Below are 11,250 nucleotides of genomic sequence, written 5' to 3' on the forward strand. Positions count from 1 at the left end.
GTTGTTGTTGAGAGAGATGAGACACTCAGACAGAACTAACTATACATGATACCAGAGACATCCAGACAGAACTAACTAATACATGATAACCGAGACATCCAGACAGAACTAACTAATACATGATACCAGGCAGACAACATCCAGACAGAAACTAACTAATACATGATACCAGAGACACCAGATCGAAACTAACTAATACATGATACAGAGACATCCAGGAAGAATAAACTAATACATGATACCAGAGACACTCAGACAGAACTAACTAATACATGATACCAGAGACATCCAGACAGAACTAACTAATACATGATACCAGAGACACTCAGACAGGAACTAACTAATACATGACAACAGAGACATCCAGACAGAACTAACTAATACAGTGATACCACAGACATCCAGACAGAACTAACTAATACATGATACCAGAGACATCCAGACAGAACTAACTAATACATGATACCAGAGACACTCAAGACAGAACTAACTAATACATGATACCACAGACATCCAGACAGAATAACTAATACATGATACCAGAGACATCCAGACAGAAACTAACTAATACATGATACAGAGACACTCAGACAGAACTAACTAATACATGATACCAGAGACACTCAGAAAGAACTAACTAATACATGATACACAAGACATCAGACAGAACTAATATAAACATGATACACAGACATCAGACAGAACTAACTATACATGATAACAGAGACATCCAGACAGAACTAACTAATACATGATACCAGAGACATCCAGACAGAACTAACTAATACATGATACCAGAGACATCCAGACAGAACTAACTAATACATGATACCACAGACATCCAGACAGAACTAACTAATACATGATACCAGAGACACAGACAGAAACTAACTAATACATGATACAGAGCATCCAGACAGAACTAACTAATACATGTACCAGAGACATCCAGACAGAACTAACTAATACATGATACACAGACATCCAGACAGAACTAAACAGTGTTTGTATTGTGTTAATCAGTTTGTTAGTAGGACATTGTTTGTATGTGTTTCAGTGTGTTAGTAGACAGTGTTTTCATGGTGTTAAGTGTTTAGTAGACAGTGTCGTATGGTGTGATCAGTTTGTTAGTAGACATTGTTTGTATGGGGTTATCATTGGTGTTAGTATACTGTGTTTTTATGGTGTTATCAGTGTGTGTTTAGTATGGTGTGATCAGGTGTGTTAGTAGACAGTGTTTGTATGGTGTTATCAGTGTGTTAGATAGTGTTTGTATGGTGTTATCATTGTGTTAGTAGACAGTGTTTTTATGGTGTCATCAGTGTGTTAGATAGTGTTTGTATGGTGTATTCAGTGTGTTAGTAGACATTGTTTGTATGGTGTTATCAGTGTGTTAGTAGACAGTGTTTGTATGGTGTTATCAGTTTGTTAGTAGACATTGTTTGTATGGTGTTATCATGCTGTGTTATGTAGACATGTTTGTATGGTGTTATCAGTTTGTTAGTCAGACAGTGTTTTATGGTTGTGATCAGTTGTTCGTAGACATTTGTTTGTATGGTGTTATCATTGTGTTAGGTATACTGTGTTTTTTATGGTGTTATCAGTGTGTTAGTAGGACTGTGGTTTGTATGGGTGTTTATCAGTGTGTAGTAGAAGACAGTGTTTGGTATGGTGTTATCAGTGGTTAGTAGACATTGTTTGTATGGTGTTATCAATTTGTGTAGTAGACAGTGTTTGTATGGTTGTTATCCAGTGGTGTTAGTAGACTGTGTTTGTATGGTGTTATCATTGCTTTTAGTAGACAGTGTTTGTATGGTGTTATCCGTGTGTTAGTAGACAGTGTTTTTTTTACGGTGTTATCCGTGTGTTAGTAGACTGTGTTTGTATGGTTGTTATCATTTGTGTTCGTAGACAGTGTTTGTTATGGTGTTATCAGTGTGTTAGTAGACAGTTTTTGTATGGTGCTATCAGTGTGTTAGTAGACAGTGTTTGTTCGTGTGTAATCAGTTTGTTAGTCGACATGTTTTGTATGGTGTTATCAGTGTGGTTAGTAGACAGTTGTTTGACTATGGTGTTATCAGTGTGTAGTAGACGTGTTTGTATGGTGTTTGTATGGTGTAATCAGTTTGTTAGTAGACAGTGTTTGTATGGTGTTATCAGTGTGTAAGTAGACAGTGTTTGTATGGTGTTATCAGTGTGTTAGTAGACAGTGTTTGTATGGTGTAATCAGTGTGTTAGTAGACATTGTTTGTATGGTGTTATCAGTGTGTTGTCAGTAGACAGTGTTTGTATTGTGTTATAACTGTGTTAGTAGACAGTGTTTGTGTGGTGTTTTCAGTGAGACATTGGACAGTGTTTGTACGGTGTTATCAGTGTGTTGCTAGTAGACATTGTTTGTATGATGTTATCAGTGTGACATTGGACAGTGTTTGTATGGTGTTATCAGTGTGTTGTTAGTAGACAGTGTTTGTATGGTGTTATCAGTGTGTTAGTAGACAGTGTTTGTATGGTGTTATCAGTGTGTTAGTAGACAGTGTTTGTATGGTGTTATCAGTGTGTTAGTAGACATTGTTTGTATGGTGTTATCAGTGTGTTAGTAGACAGTGTTTGTATGGTGTTATCAGTGTGTTAGTAGACAGTTTTTGTATGTTGTTATCAGTGTGTTAGTAGACAGTGTTGTATGGTGTGATCAGTTTGTTAGTAGACATTGTTTGTATGGTGTTATCATTGTGTTAGTAGACAGTGTTTTTATGGTGTTATCAGTGTGTTAGTAGACTGTGTTTGTATGGTGTTATCAGTGTGTTAGTAGACAGTGTTTGTATGGTGTTATCAGTGTGTTAGTAGACATTGTTTGTATGGTGTTATCATTGTGTTAGTAGACAGTGTTTGTATGGTGTTATCAGTGTGTTAGTAGACTGTGTTTGTATGGTGTTATCATTGTGTTAGTAGACAGTGTTTGTATGGTGTTATCAGTGTGTTAGTAGACAGTGTTTGTATGGTGTTATCAGTGTGTTAGTAGACAGTGTTTGTATGGTGTAATCAGTTTGTTAGTAGACTGTGTTTTTATGGTGTTATCAGTGTGTTAGTAGACTGTGTTTGTATGGTGTTATCATTGTGTTAGTAGACAGTGTTTGTATGGTGTTATCAGTGTGTTAGTAGACAGTGTTTGTATGGTGTTATCAGTGTGTTAGTAGACAGTGTTTGTATGGTGTAATCAGTTTGTTAGTAGACAGTGTTTGTATGGTGTTATCAGTGTGTTAGTAGACAGTGTTTGTATGGTGTTATCAGTGTGTTAGTAGACAGTGTTTGTATGGTGTTATCAGTGTGTAAGTAGACAGTGTTTGTATGGTGTAATCAGTGTGTTAGTAGACTGTGTTTGTATGGTGTTATCAGTGTGTTAGTAGACAGTGTTTGTATGGTGTAATCAGTTTGTTAAAAGACATTGTTTGTATGGTGTTATCAGTGTGTTGTCAGTAGACAGTGTTTGTATTGTGTTATAACTGTGTTAGTAGACAGTGTTTGTGTGGTGTTTTCAGTGAGACATTGGACAGTGTTTGTACGGTGTTATCAGTGTGTTGCTAGTAGACATTGTTTGTATGATGTTATCAGTGTGACATTGGACAGTGTTTGTATGGTGTTATCAGTGTGTTGTTAGTAGACAGTGTTTGTATGGTGTTATCAGTGTGTTAGTAGACAGTGTTTGTATGGTGTTATCAGTGTGTTAGTAGACAGTGTTTGTATGGTGTTATCAGTGTGTTAGTAGACAGTGTTTGTATGGTGTTATCAGTGTGTTAGTAGACAGTGTTTTTATGGTGTTATCATTGTGTTAGTAAACAGTATTTGTATGGTGTTATCAGTGTGTTTGTAGACTGTATTTGTATGGTGTTGTCAGTGTGTTATATAGTGTTTGTATGGTGTTATCATTGTGTTAGTAGACAGTGTTTTTATGGTGTTATCAGTGTGTTAGTAAACAGTATTTGTATGGTGTTATCAGTGTGTTTGTAGACAGTGTTTGTATGGTGTAATCAGTTTGTTAGTAGACATTGTTTGTATGGTGTAATCAGTTTGTTAGTAGACAGTGTTTGTATGGTGTTATCAGTGTGTTAGTAGACAGTGTTTGTATGGTGTTATCAGTGTGTTAGTAGACAGTGTTTGTATGGTGTTATCAGTGTGTTAGTAGACAGTGTTTGTATGGTGTTATCAGTGTGTTAGTAGACAGTGTTTGTATGGTGTTATCAGTGTGTTAGTAGACAGTGTTTGTATGGTGTTATCAGTGTGTTGTTAGTAGACATTGTTTGTATGGTGTTATCAGTGTGTTGTTAGTAGACATTGTTTGTATGGTGTTATCAGTGTGTTAGTAGACTGTGTTTGTATGGTGTTATCAGTGTGTTAGTAGACAGTGTTTGTATGGTGTTATCAGTGTGTCAGTAGACAGTGTTTGTACGGTGTTATCAGTGTGTTAGTAGACAGTGTTTGTATGGTGTTATCAGTGTGTTAGTAGACAGTGTTTGTACGGTGTTATCAGAGTGTTCTTAGTAGACATTGTTTGTATGGTGTTATCAGTGTGTTGTTAGTAGACAGTTTTTGTATGGTATTATCAGTGTGTTGTTAGTAGACAGTGTTTGTATGGTGTTATCAGTGTGTTGTTAGTAGACATTGTTTGTATGGTGTTATCAGTGTGTTGGTAGACAGTGTTTGTATGGTGTTATCAGTGTGTTAGTAGACAGTGTTTGTATGGTGTTATCAGTGTGTTGTTAGTAGACAGTGTTTGTGTGGTGTGATCAGTGTGTTAGTAAACATTGTTTGTATGGTGTTATCATTGTGTTAGTAGACAGTGTTTGTATGGTGTTATCAGTGTGTTAGTAGACTGTGTTTGTATGGTGTTATCATTGTGTTAGTAGACAGTGTTTGTATGGTGTTATCAGTGTGTTAGTAGACAGTGTTTGTATGGTGTTATCAGTGTGTTAGTAGACAGTGTTTGTATGGTGTAATCAGTTTGTTAGTAGACTGTGTTTTTATGGTGTTATCAGTGTGTTAGTAGACTGTGTTTGTATGGTGTTATCATTGTGTTAGTAGACAGTGTTTGTATGGTGTTATCAGTGTGTTAGTAGACAGTGTTTGTATGGTGTTATCAGTTTGTTAGTAGACAGTGTTTGTATGGTGTAATCAGTTTGTTAGTAGACAGTGTTTGTATGGTGTTATCAGTGTGTTAGTAGACAGTGTTTGTATGGTGTTATCAGTGTGTTAGTAGACAGTGTTTGTATGGTGTTATCAGTGTGTTAGTAGACAGTGTTTGTATGGTGTAATCAGTTTGTTAGTAGACAGTGTTTGTATGGTGTTATCAGTGTGTAAGTAGACAGTGTTTGTATGGTGTTATCAGTGTGTTAGTAGACAGTGTTTGTATGGTGTAATCAGTGTGTTAGTAGACATTGTTTGTATGGTGTTATCAGTGTGTTGTCAGTAGACAGTGTTTGTATTGTGTTATAACTGTGTTAGTAGACAGTGTTTGTGTGGTGTTTTCAGTGAGACATTGGACAGTGTTTGTACGGTGTTATCAGTGTGTTGCTAGTAGACATTGTTTGTATGATGTTATCAGTGTGACATTGGACAGTGTTTGTATGGTGTTATCAGTGTGTTGTTAGTAGACAGTGTTTGTATGGTGTTATCAGTGTGTTAGTAGACAGTGTTTGTATGGTGTTATCAGTGTGTTAGTAGACAGTGTTTGTATGGTGTTATCAGTGTGTTAGTAGACATTGTTTGTATGGTGTTATCAGTGTGTTAGTAGACAGTGTTTGTATGGTGTTATCAGTGTGTTAGTAGACAGTTTTTGTATGTTGTTATCAGTGTGTTAGTAGACAGTGTTTGTACGGTGTTATCAGAGTGTTCTTAGTAGACATTGTTTGTATGGTGTTATCAGTGTGTTGTTAGTAGACATTGTTTGTATGGTGTTATCAGTGTGTTGTTAGTAGATAGTGTTTGTATGGTGTTATCAGTGTGTTGTTAGTAGACATTGTTTGTATGGTGTTATCAGTGTGTTGTTAGTAGACATTGTTTGTATGGTGTTATCAGTGTGTTAGTAGACTGTGTTTGTATGGTGTTATCAGTGTGTTAGTAGACAGTGTTTGTATGGTGTTATCAGTGTGTCAGTAGACAGTGTTTGTATGGTGTTATCAGTGTGTTGTTAGTAGATAGTGTTTGTATGGTGTTATCAGTGTGTTGTTAGTAGACAGTGTTTGTACGGTGTTATCAGAGTGTTCTTAGTAGACATTGTTTGTATGGTGTTATCAGTGTGTTGTTAGTAGACAGTTTTTGTATGGTATTATCAGTGTGTTGTTAGTAGACAGTGTTTGTATGGTGTTATCAGTGTGTTGTTAGTAGACATTGTTTGTATGGTGTTATCAGTGTGTTAGTAGACAGTGTTTGTATGGTGTTATCAGTGTGTTAGTAGACAGTGTTTGTATGGTGTTATCAGTGTGTTGTTAGTAGACAGTGTTTGTGTGGTGTTATCAGTGTGTTAGTAGACAGTGTATATCTCTTCTCTGCTCTTCACCATCAGAGAGTCATCAGACTAGGGAACACACAGTACATCTCTCTTTCTCTCTCTCTCTGTCTGTGTTTCACTCACACACACACACACACACACACACACACACACACACACACACACACACACACACACACACACACACACACACACACACACACACACACACACACACACACACACACACACACACACACACACACACACACACACACACATATCTCAAAGCCACAGAGATGCCCCTGTTTCTCAGCTGTCACACACACACACACACACACACACACACACACACACACACACACACACACACACACACACACACACACACACACACACACACACACACACACACACACACACACACACACACATACACACACACACACACACAAGCAAATGTCAAATCTTTCTCCCCGACAATAATAAAAATAACAACAGATGTCAGGATCTGTCCACTTCCACAACATTCCCCAGCGTTCCCCTTGCGCTCTGCATTTGCCCTTTTTCTGTCGTGGCAAGGATGACAGCGATTGATCACCTCTTCTTCCGACAATTCTGATTCGGAACCAGGATGCAAAGGCCCCTCGGAGGGAACGGGGCGTCTGTGGCTAAAATTAGTGGCCGGCTCAATCACCAGGCTAATTTGGAGCCGGGTGTGTGTGGTGGGAGGGATATGGGAGTAGGGGAACAAGTTGTGTGTGTGTGTGTGTGTGTGTGTGTGTGTGTGTGTGTGTGTGTGTGTGTGTGTGTGTGTGTGTGTGTGTGTGTGTGTGTGTGTGTGTGTGTGTGTGTGTGTGTGTGTGTGTGTGTGTGTGGGACAGGGTGTAGTGGAGGCTTCTGAGTGCTGGGGCGGATCAGTAGCTGGATCCCATGGGACTTCCTGTTCCTGTGGGACACTGGCTCTGATTACTGTCACTGACCAGAGAGAGCGTTCCCTCCCCTCTTTCGCTTGCTTTCTTCTTGTCCCTCAAAAGTCCATGATGATGTGGCACGCAATGAGGCCCAAGCCCAGTGTAGCCCCCAACTCAGGAGCACCTTTCCTACCTCTATCTTTTTACTCAATCTTTCTCCCTCCTGTCTTCTTTCTTCCTTCTTAAAAGTCCACTATGTGGCACCACAAGCCCACCTTCCTCCCACAACCCTACTTCACAAGACCTCACCCCCCCCGCACCACCCATTTCGCCCAGCTTGACATCTGACCTCCCCAGTGCCAGGGTATTAGTTTCTTTATCAGTGCCACGCTCCCCATCCTCATCTCCATCCATACCCCCCACCCCCCCAGCCTAAATGATAAAAACAGCATGGAATAACAAGAGGAGTGGACCAGAGGAGTAGAGAGGAGGGCCTTCTCGCGTTGCATGTAAACCAAGACAGGCTTTAGTTGGAAACAAATGCAGTCTAAAGGCCTTTCTAACGGTGGAGGTACAGCAGGGTGAGATGTCTGGTTGGTTCTAGTTTCATTTGAAAGAGGAGTTCGGGGGTAGTCTGTGTGTGTGTGTGTGTGTGTGTGTGTGTGTGTGTGTGTGTGTGTGTGTGTGTGTGTGTGTGTGTGTGTGTGTGTGTGTGTGTGTGTGTGTGTGTGTGTGTGTGTGTGTGTGTGTGTGTGTGTGTGTGTGTGGATGTGGATGTGTGTGTGTGGATGTGTGTGTGTGTATGTGTGTGTGTGGATGTGTGTGTGTGTGTGTGTGTGTGTGTGTGTGTGTGTGTGTGTGTGTGTGTGTGTGTGTGTGTGTGTGTGTGTGTGTGTGTGTGTGTGTGTGTGTGTGTGTGTGAAGCGGGACAAAAAGTGGCGAAGTGAGGGTGAAAAGCATAATAAAGTTTGGGAGGCATATACTGTAGCTTATTGCATGGCATGGGGCTAGTCTGGGCTTGAATACAAACCAGTGAGCATGAGCAGATGTAGGTGGGTCAAGGGAGGTCAGAACTCTGGGTGCAGGTGAACTCTCCCATTTTTCCATAATTCTCTCTAACACTCTCTCTCGCCCCTCACCCTTTCTCTCTCTCTCTCTCTTTGTCTCTCTCTCTCTGTCTCTCTCTCTCCTCTCTGTCTCTCTCTCTCTTTCTCTTTGTCTCTCTCTCTCTCTCTCTCTCTCTCTCTGATTACAGTATGGTGGGAACCAGTAACTTCCCTGGGTAATCATTATAAAAAGATGCAGATTATAGTTGTGGAGGAACCCATCGCTATGTCACTATGCCCTTCTCTCTTCCTCCCTCTCCTCTCCTCAATCTCTCCCTATCTGTCTTCTCTGTCCTCCTATCTCCTCCTCTCCCATTCTCACTCCTCTTTGTTCAATGACGAAGACGAGAGGAGGAGCTGCTGTCCTTGAGACTGAAGCCACAGATGCCCCTGTTTCTCAGCTGATGCACACACAGTTTTGTATAGCTATCCTTGTGGGGACCAATTAATTGATTCCGATCCAAAATCCTACTTTCCCAAACCTCTAACCCTAAATCAGACAAGTCCCAATAAGCTTCTGGGATCATAGAGCAAAACAGAGAACACCCTGGAGTCTCGTCTTTCGTTGGCCAAACTGTTTGGACGCTGCAGACAGTTTTGTGGGAAGACCGATTTTCAGGATTTTAAAATTATTCTAATTAGATTTCCACGGGACGCGGACATTGACCATAGGGTTGTTTTTAACACTTCCTGAACCCATTCTCCTCTGTCCACTGTGCAGAAAGACAAATAAACATTGACTGACTTGCTCCCTGAGTGCCCCCCTCACCGCCCGCCATAGCTGCCCCTCTATCAGAGAGCCCCTCCACTCAGGTTTCACCTCTCTGTTCTTCCTGCTGCGCCCAGTCACAGTGACACACACACACTCTTATATTCAACCAGTCCAATATTGAATGTGTGGGTGGGAGAAAATATTAGGCCTACATGTTTGTCTAGGTACTTCAGGTTTGGGGTCAATCCCATGTCAAGAGCTGAAAACACCCTAATTGCACTTTCCAGTTCTTTAAATGAAATTCGAATGAATCTCCTGCTGAATTACCTGAATCTAAATGCAACTGACCCTAACCTAGATGTAAATGTAAAATATATATGTGTGTGTGTGTTTAACTTGATCTTGCCTCATCATGTGTCAAGCTTCCTGTTTGTATCCAACAATCTCTGTACTGAGAGAGAAAGGAGGAGGAGGGTCAACAGATCAAATCAAATCAAACTTTATTGGTCACATGTGCCGAATACAACAGATGTAGACCATACAGTGAAATGCTTACTTACAAGCTCTTAACCAACTATGCAGTTTAAGAAAATACTTACCAAATAAACGAAAGTAAAAAAATTATAAAAAGTAACAGAATAAAATAACAATGACGAGGCTATATACAGGGGGTACCGAGTCAATGTGCGGGGGTACAGGTTAGTCGAGGTAATTTGTACATGTAGGTAGGGGTAAAGTGACTATGCATAGATAATAAACAGTGAGTAGCAGCAGTGTAAAAACAAATGGGGGGGGTCAATGTAGATAGTCCAGGTGGCCATTTGATTAATTGTTCAGCAGTCTTATGGCTTGGGGGTAGAAGCTGTTAAGGAGCCTTTTGGTCCTAGACTTGGCGCTCCGGTACCGCTCGCCGTGCGGCGTCCACATACTTTTGGTCATGTAGTGTATGTAGGATAATAGACAGATTTCTTCTCCATCACTCCCTCCTCTCCCTCTATCTTACAGAAAAATAAAGAGAATGCAGAGGAGAATCAGAAATGCAGAAAGCATTTACCATCTCTCTCCTGCTCTCCCCTTCACTCTCGCCATCCCTCTCAGGGCACTCAGTTGTGGGTAGCAGGATTAGGGCTGTCAGCAGGGCGACAGCTGCGTACATCTGGAGCCATAGGTCCCTTACAGCTCAATCCTCACATCGTTACATACAGCTAGCTACAGCTACCCCACTGTCTGCCATGCTTTACTCTGCCGTGCTACACATCACCTCTTTACTGACAAACACACACCTTTACCCTGCTCTATCTTACATCCCCCATCTACTGTCTAGCCCTTCCCTGGGGGAAGGATTTATGTGTGACACATGCTGTTTTTGATGATGACATACAGATAGGTAGCTCTGGTTACATGACTGTATAATACGTTGGTGGCCTATGTGTATGTGTGTGTGTGTGTGTGTGTGTGTGTGTGTGTGTGTGTGTGTGTGTGTGTGTGTGTGTGTGTGTGTGTGTGTGTGTGTGTGTGTGTGCGCTGGCTGTGTGTGTGTGTGTGTGTGTGTGTGTGTGTGTGTGTGTGTGTGTGTGTGTGTGTGTGTGTGTGTGTGTGCGCTGGCTGTGGGCTCACTGTGAGAGATAGCCACCTGGTCTGACATAATCCCTTTCTAGAAGATCTTAGCAGTGATCAAGGCTTCACTCCTACATGTTACCAGGGACGACCAGAGAATGTCTGCCAAAGCTAGCCTATTCTTTCTCTCTGAATAAATACTCAACAGTCCAAAAACAGTCTCTTTGGTTTCACTCTCCTTCTATTGTGGAATACACTATTGTGTACAATCAAAATTCAATTGCCTACCATTATAGAACTGTCCAATCAGTTGCTGACTTATGGGTAAGAATGAATAACTATCTAACAAAATGTTTGTGACTTCCTTAAAGTTTTCATACAAAGATATTCCCCTAGAATCTATCCCACGATAATTTATTATTAAGAATGTTTCAAAAATACTTGGAGATAATTTTTCACAGCCCAAATCATAAGGCGTTT

Source organism: Salvelinus namaycush, chromosome 34 (assembly GCF_016432855.1).
Source record: "Salvelinus namaycush isolate Seneca chromosome 34, SaNama_1.0, whole genome shotgun sequence".
Classification (NCBI taxonomy): domain Eukaryota; kingdom Metazoa; phylum Chordata; class Actinopteri; order Salmoniformes; family Salmonidae; genus Salvelinus; species Salvelinus namaycush.